The sequence below is a fragment of the Myotis lucifugus genome, unplaced genomic scaffold (assembly GCF_000147115.1).
Source record: "Myotis lucifugus unplaced genomic scaffold, Myoluc2.0 scaffold_332, whole genome shotgun sequence".
Taxonomy (NCBI): domain Eukaryota; kingdom Metazoa; phylum Chordata; class Mammalia; order Chiroptera; family Vespertilionidae; genus Myotis; species Myotis lucifugus.
This window is the reverse complement of record NW_005871380.1, coordinates 548858-556573: the sequence shown is the minus strand read 5'-3', so window position 1 is coordinate 556573 and position 7716 is coordinate 548858. Positions and strand designations below refer to the sequence as shown.

Sequence of the window (7716 nt, the reverse complement as noted above, 5' to 3'; positions counted from 1 at the left end):
ATCTGGGAGCCTGAGCGCAGAAAGCTACCGGCCGAGAGTTGATCTCTGGTGGGTCCAACTGTAACTGCTCACGGGCCCCTCCCCTGCTCAACCCCGCGGGACTCGCTGGGTTCTCAAAGAGCAGAGAGGAGGGATGCAGAGAGAAAAAGGAGCCCAGGTTGCTGAGTCTGGATGTGGGTTACTGGAGCACCCTCGCTGAGCAGGCCTTTATTTTATTCATTTATTTTTTAAATATATTTTTATTGATTTCAGAGAGAAAGGGAGAGGGAGAGGTGGAAACATCAATGAGAATCACCAAGTGCTGCTTCCTGCACGCCCCCCACTGGGGATCCGGCCGGAAACCCAGGCAAGTGCCCTTGACCAGAATCCAACCGAGGACCCTTCAGTCCGCAGGCCGATACACTATCCACTGGGCCAAACCAGCCAGGGCTGAGCAGGCCTTGAGATAGAACGTATGTTGGTGCTCCCCTAAGGGTGCCCTTTTCCCCTCCAAAGAGTAAATGCCAGGGCATAGGGGCAAAGAAATGCCCCTTAGCCAGAGTTCTTTTTAAAAATACATATTTTTATTGATTTCAGAGAGGTAGAGACACAGAAACATCCATGATGTGAGAGAATCATTGATCGGCTGCCTCCTGCACGCCCCACACTGGGGATCCAGCCCATGCAACCCGGCATGTGCCCTGACTGGGAATCTAACCATTCATAGGTAGACGGCCAACAACTGAGCCACACCGGCCAGGCCCAGAGCTCGTTTTGGTGGGGCACCAGCAGAGCAAAGACAGGGAGGCTGGCAGAGCCCAGGTTGAGTCAAGTAGAGCTGATTGGTGGGGGGCCCTCAGCACCATTTAGGACCCCTCTGTGTCTCTCCTCCCCAGGGACTGTCTCTTATTTTTACGTAACCAGCTCTCAAATCTGTTCCCACACACTTTGCCCTTCCACTCCTAGCTTCTCCCCACAAACCCATTTCCTAGCTGCAGCAGAATAGATGCTTGAAACCACAAGTTTGGCCACATCAAGCCCTCCCTAAGTGGCTAGTGGTTCCCCAAGTCTCCCGCAATAGTCAGACCCTCCTCATACCCCAGCCCTGGCCTGGGCAGAAGAAGGGCCTGGCAACCTCCAGCCTCCTCTGTAGTCATGATCCCCCCAAGACCATTTCTTGGGCCCTGGCTGGGCAGGTCTCTGTCATCCCTATACACCAAGTTTGCAGAAGGCATGCAGGAGAGGGAGCCCAGGACTGGATCAGGGGAATAAAGGGTGGAATAGCTTTATGAACCCTGGGGGCTCCCAATGTGGAGTGCAGAGGGGCTCAGTGACAAAGCCTCTGCCATCCCTCGCACCACTGGAGGCCTGGAGCCAAACCTCCGTGGTAGGAGGTGAAGAGCCTACTAGCTCATGAGAACGCTCCTTCCTGGAGAATCACCTCCTTGCATCCACACAACAGCCCCTCCTAGACAGCGACTGATCACGGCTTCAGACTGTCTGCATACCACTTCCCCCAACACCACACAAGCCCCCCACTGGCTGGGACCACATCTGCTTTGCACGCATGGCCCCAACCCCAGGCACAGAGCCTGGTTCCCAACACAAATTCCATCATAATGACATAGTGAATGAGCAAATCTCTCCATGTTGTCATTTTTTTTAAAAAAAGAATAGTTTATTCATTTCAGAGGAAGGGAAACATCTATGTGAAAGCCCAACATCGATTGGCTGCCTCCTGCATGTCCGCCCTCCCCTTGTCCCTGTCCTCGCTCGCACACGCCCCCCCCCCACCCCCCCCGGAGATTGAGCCCAAAACTCGGGCATGTGCCCTTGACCAGGAATCGAAACAGCAACCTCCTGGTGCATGGGACGATGCCCAACTGAGCCATACTGGCCAGGGCTCCATTTGGTCATTTTTAAAATTATATATCATACATCAAATTCTAATATAAGGGGAAAAATAAAGATGTCCACATGCCAGTCCTGCTTTCCGGGGGCAATTGCTTCCAACTCCTGAAGCTGTTTCTTCTAGCATTTACCTCATTTTAAAACCACAAACTTACCTGTTATTGTTAAAATTGGTGGTCTTTTTAAAGGTCTTTAAGTGCATGCATCTTTTTTTATTTTTTAAATATATTTTATTGATTTTTTACAGAGAGGAAGGGAGAGGGATAGAGAGTTAGAAACATTGATGAGAGAGAAACATCAATCAGCTGCCTCCTGCACACCCCCTATGGGGATGTGCCCACAACCAAGGTACATGCCCTTGACCGGAGTCGAACCTGGGGACCCTTCAGTCCAAAGGCCGACGCTCTATCCACTGAGCCAAACCGGTTAGGGGCCATGCATCTTTTTTTTTTTTTAATGGTTTTTATCGATTTTTAGAGAGAGGGGGGAAGGGAGCAGGGGAAAGAATAGAAACATCGAGGAGAGGAACATCATCCATTGGTCGCCTCCTGGGATCAAGTCCACAACCCAGGCATGTGCCTTGACCTGGAATTGAACCGGTGATCTCTTGGTTCCTGGGTCGAGCCACAATGTCTGGGCAAAGTGTGCACATCTTAAGATGTTACATATGTGCCGAAACCGGTTTGGCTCAGTGGATGGAGCGGCGGCCTTCGGACTGAAGGGTCCCGGGTTCGATTCCGGTCAAGGGCATGTACCTTGGTTGCGCGCACATCCCCAGTGGGAGATGTGCAGGAGGCAGCTGATCGATGTTTCTCTCTCATCGATGTTGATGTTTCTGGCTCTCTGTCTCTCTCCCTTCCTCTCTGTGGAAAATCAATAAAATATATTAAAAATAAAAAAAAAGATGTTACATATGTATACACCTGTGTGTACACAGCCCAGATCAAGATAAATTTCAGCTCCCAGGGGTGCTCCTTTTGCCCACTCCTAGTCAGAAGCCCCATCTATCACTTTAGCACCACTGACATTTGTGGGGTTGTACTGAGCACTGTAGGATATTTAGCAGCATCCTTGGCCTTTACTCATTTGTGTAGGTAGACTAAGCACTCCCTCAAAGATGACTACACCCTAACTTGTGAATATTCACTTTACATGGATACGGGGGAATTAAAGTTGCAGATGAAACTGAAGATACTAATTAGCTGACCAAAATTTGACGGCCCAATGTAATCACAAGGATACATCAGTTTGGAAGGAGGCAGTCAGAAAGGTGACAAGGGAAACAGAGGTTGGAGGCTGCACCTTGCAGATGGAGGGGCCACAAGGCACAGAATGCAGAGACCTCCAAAAGCTGGAAAAGGCAAGGAACTGGATTCTCCCCTAAAGTCTTCAGAAGGAATTCTGGCAGCCTGCCCTGGCCGGATAGCTCAGCTGGTTAGAGTGTTGTCCTGATACACCAAGGTTATGGGTTCAATCCCCCGGTCAGGGCACATACAAGAATCAACCTTTTCGGCTCGGGGGAGGCTCAGGTGCAACTTTCTCCGGTCATCCTGAATCGGGGTCACTGACACTCTCCACCATGCAGCTGAAGTGAAACCCCAACGAAATCAAAGTCATCTACCCGAGGTGCACCAGTGGGGAGGTGGGGGCCACATCTGCCTTGGCCCCCAAGATCGGCCCCTTGGGCCTGTCTCCAAAAAAGGTTGGTGATGCCCAGCCAGCGTGGCTCAGTGGTTGAGTGTCGGCCTATGAACCAGGAAGTTGCAGTTCGATTCCTGCACATGCCCAGGTTTTGGCTCAATCCCCAGCATGGGGCGTGCAGGAGGCAGTCAATCAATGATTGTCTCTTATCATTGATGTTTCTATCTCTCCCTCTCCCTTCCTCTCGGAAATTTAAAAAAAAAAAAAAGGTTGATGACATCACCAAAGCAACTGGTGACTGGAAGGGTCTGAGGATTACAGTGAAACTGACCATTCACAACAGACAGGCCCAGATTGAAGTAGTGCCTTCTGCCTTTGCCTAGATCATCAAAGCCCTCGAAGAACCACCAAGAGACAGAAAGAGCCAAAACAAACATTAAGCGCAGTGGAAATACCCCTTTTGCTGAGATTGTCATCATTGCCCAACAAATGCGGCACTGATCTTTAGCTAGAGAACTCTCTGGAACCATTAAAGAGATCCTGGGCACTGCCCAGTCTGTGGGCTGCAATGTTGATGGCCGCCACCCTCATGACATCATAGATGGTATCAACAGTGGTGCAGTGGAATGTCCGGCTAGTTAAGAACTACAAAGGAAAATATTTCAATTAAACATTGTTTGATAACAAAAAAAAAAAAACCACAAAAAACCAAACAGTACATAAGGCAACTGGTCGATGTTTCTTTCTTCCTCTATTTCTGAAGTCAGTAAAAACATATACTCGGGTAAGGATTAAAAAAATAAAAATCAATGTCAGGGAAACGTTGACTGACATGCACTCCACAACCTTTTGGTGTACAGGATGTTGCTTTAACCGAGCCACCTGGCCAGGGCCTGTCATTTCTTTTATATACTTATTAGAGGCGTGGTACACAGATTCGTGCACGGGTGGGGTCCCTAGGTCTGGCCAGCGATTGGGGCTGATGGGAGGCGGGGGGCGGGCGGGTCGCGGGCCGGCTGGGGGAGGGACTGTGGGAGCTGGGCCAGTCGCAGGAGGTTGACTGTGGGAGCACACTGACCATCAGGGGGCAGTTCCTACATTGAACATCTGCCCCCTGGTGGTCAGTGTGCATCATAGCAACCAGTCAATTGGTCGTTTGGTTGTTCAAGCTTTTATATAGAGAGGTTTTGTTATTTCACCCCAAATGCTGTAAGAGATATGTCAAGCTCCTTGCAATAAAATTTCCTAATTCTCAAGCACACAAGGTCTCCCATCATCCATTCTGTATTTACTCTGGAGACCTTCCACTGGGAGCTGGTGGGCTCCTGCCCCAATCTGGAAATCCACTTTCTAAGCCCCTGCACAGGAACTATGCAAATGGGGACATAGGAGACAATTTGTCTTTTTTATGTTAATGACATTTTGTGCTGGATTCAAAGTTTTTCTGAGCACAAAATTTGTATATGAAAATCATATTCCCTCGGAAATTTGAGGAACTTCTAGCTTTCAGCATTCCAGGATTATAAGTGATTCTCTATCCTTTGTAGAGGTTGGACTTGGGGTTCCAACATAGCAGGGTCCCCCAACAATAAGCAATTCTCAGATGCTAGCAGGGTATCCAATCATTCAGCTAAATCCTGACACCACCTGAAGACAGATGACTCCACAGGTAGGGCTCAGTCCTACAAGACCACGCCCACCCTCCAACATACCTCCGAGATTAGCCGGCCGCAAGCCCAGCTGTTTCTAACCAGAGCTGGCTACAAATCAGCTCCCATGACCCACTTCTTGGGATTGGTGCATTTGCTAGAGGCTCACAGAACTCAGAGAAACACATTACTTTCTAGATTATAGGTCTATTATCAAAGAATGTGACTCAGAGGCAGATAGAAGAGACACATAAGGTAAGGCACCAGGAAAGGGCAGGCAGCCCCTAGGCCCTGTTCAGGCGCACCACTCTCCCCGCATTTCCACATGCTCACCGACCTGGGAGCTCTCACAAAAGGACCAGCACACTGCCCCTCTGGGTTTTTATGGAGGCTTCATTAGAGTTATGATTAAGTCATTAGGAGTTGGTGATTGATTCAACCTCTTCCCGCTCCTGATATATGGGGATGGGACACAAAGTCCAACCCTCTAATCACATGGTTGGCTCCACTGGCAACCAGCCCCCATCCTTATGTGCTTCCAAAAGTCACCTCATTAACCTAACAAGATACACTTGGGAAATTCCAAGGGTTTGCAGCGGTTCTCAACCTGAGTCGAGACCCCTTTGGCGGTCGAACGACCCTTTCACAGGGGTCACCTAAGACCATCCTGCATATCAGATATTTACATTATGATTCATAACAGTAGCAACATTAGAGTTATGAAGTAGCAACAAAAATAATTTTATGGTTGGGTCACAACATGAGGAACTGTATTTAAAGGGCCAGAAGGTTGAGAACCACTGGTTTAGGGAGTAGTGAAGCCAGGAACATGGATGAAGACCAAACATCTTATAAATCACATATCACAGTCCAACCTCTGGTCTTTGAACTCGGATCCCTCACAGCAAATTACTTAAGTCAAAAGATACTGGTCCAGCCCTGACTAGTGTGGTTCAGTGGTTAGAGCCCACTCACTGAAGAGTCGCAGTCAAGGGCACCTACCTGGGTTGTAAATTCGATCCCTGGCCCCAGTTGGGGTGCAAGCAGGAGGCAACCAATCAATATGTCTCTCACATTGATGTTTCTTTCTTTCTCCCACCGCCCCATCCCCCCCTTAAAATCAATGGAAAAAACATCCCCAGGTGAGGATTAACAACAAAAAGATACTGGTCCAGCCCCAATTGGTGTGGCTCTGTTCGAGTGTTGTACTGTACACCAAAAGGTGGGTTTGATCCCTGGGATCAATTCTCTCCCCCATCCCCTTCCTCTCTCTAAAAAAGATACTTGTCCATTACTAGAATCTCATTCAGTCATGAGTAACTATCCAGCCGTCATTTTATCATATGCAAATGTCTTCCAGGGTGATGTCATTCAGTTTGCAAGCGGCCATTCAAACCTGTCAGGTTCCAACAGAATAGGTGGTCTCCGGAAAAGCATGGCTTCACCCCTTCAGACTGTATCATCTCTTGCGGAGCCCCTCTTCAAGTATTACAAAATAAAATGTTGCCCTAACCGGTTTGGCTCAGTGGATAGAGCGTCAGCCTGTGGACTGAAGGGTCCCAGGTTTGATTCCCGTCAAGGGCATGTACCTTGGTTGCAGGCACATCCCCAGTTGGGGGTGTGCAGGAGGCAGCTGATCAATGTTTCTCTCTCATCGATATTTCTGATTCTCTATCCCTCCTTCCTCTCTGTAAAAATCAATAAAATATAAAACAAATAAAAAATAAATAAAATAAAATGTTGGATTTCCCTTGTTGCATAACCCAATTATTCATCCCTTTGTCCACTGCTATTATTTCTCCTTCTCTCCATTTGTTGTTTCTATTACCCAGACTTTTCCACCCTTTGAAGGGTCTTTAGGTTCTGCCATGTCCGGGTCCAGATTGCAGGCAGCCACGCTAGTTCAGCCAGTGCCTCCCCTGAGGCCACTCTCACTCAGACAGGCTGCAGAACTCATGGGCTGCCCGAACCACTAGGCAACACATCAGCATCCACTGTCAGCCCCAACTCTGCCTGACGGGGTGAAGGCACAACCTATCCCCTCAGGCCCTTAGGAATTCTGGCATAAAGGCTTTAACAGTAGTCAACAGTTTCTTGCTTAATAATCCTCCCTGCTTCCAGCACCCGCAGTTGTACCCCTGGTCCTGGGACCACTGCCAGGTAGGGGAAAAAGCTACAGTAATGTGGGCAAGAACATTAGCCACACCAGCACCCCCCATCCCTTCCCCAGAACAGTAAGCCCCCCTCAGACTGAGTGTGAGCACACACTGGAGAAGGCATATAAGCCAGCCCTTCTTGTCTTTATTCCTGCCGTTTTAGATAACCAGTGTTTGAACTGCCCATTTAAATCCTCTATCAAACTCGGACTAAGGAGGACACCTCTCTGCCTATTGCGGGACATTCAGTACTGGCTGTAAAGGGTGTTCCTTGGTTCCAAGAAATGTAACCTGGTGGTACAAACAAGCACAGTACTTTCCGTTCCTATCCTTGAACAGTATTTTGTGCATCATTTGTATCTGCCATTCGGTATGCAAAG

The 7716-nt window shown here is 48.7% G+C and overlaps 1 pseudogene; it reads left to right on the top strand.

The window, feature by feature from the left end:
* The first annotated feature begins 2808 nt into the window (after nucleotides 1-2808).
* On the top strand, nucleotides 2809-4192 carry LOC106699182 (annotated as a pseudogene).
* The last annotated feature ends 3524 nt before the right edge of the window (nucleotides 4193-7716 follow it).